Source organism: Oncorhynchus gorbuscha, unplaced genomic scaffold, assembly GCF_021184085.1.
Source record: "Oncorhynchus gorbuscha isolate QuinsamMale2020 ecotype Even-year unplaced genomic scaffold, OgorEven_v1.0 Un_scaffold_6234, whole genome shotgun sequence".
Lineage (NCBI taxonomy): Eukaryota > Metazoa > Chordata > Actinopteri > Salmoniformes > Salmonidae > Oncorhynchus > Oncorhynchus gorbuscha.
The window spans coordinates 5,976-7,518 of NW_025749886.1; the positions used below are offsets into that span (position 1 = coordinate 5,976).

Sequence of the window (1,543 nt, forward strand, 5' to 3'; positions counted from 1 at the left end):
CGGGTTCGATTCCCGTTCAGGGAACTACTCTTTTGCTACATGTTTACTTGTGCAACCTGTCACAATGAATATAGAAGGTTATCGCACATATGTACCATCTCACACTGGGAACCGATTTGCACTGCAGTGTCCTTCCCAGGTGTTCTAGTGGTGCACCAGACCCTCCTGCAGCAAAGCACCCCCACAACATGATGGTGTTCTGAGCGGGCTCTCGAGGTATGTCGATATAGGACTCGTTTGCCTGTGGATATAGACCATTTTGTACCTGTTTCCTCCAGCATCTTCACAAGGTCCTTTGCTGTTGTTCTGGGATGGATTTGCACTTTTCGACCCAAAGTACGTTCATCTCTAGGAGAGAGAACGCGTCTCCTTCCTGAGCGGTATGAGCGAGGTACCTTCAGGCGTTTGGAAATTGCTCCCAAGGAGGAACCAGACTTGTGGAGGTCTACATTTTTTTTTCTGAGGTTTTGCCTGATTTCCTTTGCTTTTCCCATGGAGTCAAGCAAAGAGGCACTGAGTTTGAAGGTAGGCCTTGAAATACATCTACAGGTACTCCTCCAATTGACTCAAAGGATGTCAATTAGCCTATCAGAAGCTTCTAAAGCCATGACATCATTTTCGGGAATTTTACAAACTGTTTAAAGGCACAGCCAACTTATTGTATGTAAACTTCTGGCCCACTGAATTTGTGATACAGTGAATTATAAGTGAAATAATCCCAATGTAAACAATTGTTGGAAAAATGACTTGTGTCATGCACAAAGTAGATGTCCTAACCGTCTGCCAAAACGATCGTTTGTTAGCAAGAAATGTGGGGAGGGGTTGACAAACAGGTTTTAATGACTCCAGCCTAAGTGGATGGAAACTTACGACTTCAACTATATGTACCATTTCAAACTGGGAAACTGAACCCTTCCCTGGTGTCTAGTGTTAGTACCCTTCCCTGGTGGTCTAGTGGTTATGGAGGTTTCGCACATATGGCGCTCTTCCCCTAGTGCCGCGCCCGGGTTCGATTCCCGGTCAGGGAACTACTCTTTTGCTACATCTTTACTTGTACAACCTGTCACAATGAATATAGAAGGTTATCGCACATATGTACCAGCTCACACTGAGAACCAATTTGCACTGTATTATCCTTCCCTGGTGGTCTAGTGGTTAGGATTCGGCGCTCTCACCGCCGCGGCCCGGGTTCGATTCCCGGTCAGGGAAATAGTCTATGCTCCTTGTTTACTTGTGCAACCTGTCACTATGAATTTAGTAGGTTGTCGCACATATGTACCACTTCAAATTGCAAACCGATTTGCCCTGCAGTGTCCTTCCCAGGTGTTCTAGTGGTGCACCAGACCCTCCTGCAGCAAAGCACCCCCACAACATGATGGTGTTCTTCGGCTTGAAAGCCTCCCCCTTTTCCCTCCAAACATAACAATGGTCATTATGGCCAAACAGTTCGATTTTTGTTTCATCAGACCAGAGGACATTTCTCCAAAAACTAGGATCTTTGTCCCCAAACTGTAGTATGGCTTTTTTATGGCGGTTTTGGAGC

The 1,543-nt window shown here is 45.9% G+C and overlaps 1 non-coding gene across 1 annotated transcript; it reads left to right on the forward strand.

Annotated features, from left to right (window-relative positions):
• Positions 1-1,137: 1,137 nt before the first annotated feature.
• On the forward strand, positions 1,138-1,209 carry trnae-cuc. The gene has a single exon. It is a non-coding gene; the product is annotated as a tRNA-Glu (tRNA).
• The last annotated feature ends 334 nt before the right edge of the window (positions 1,210-1,543 follow it).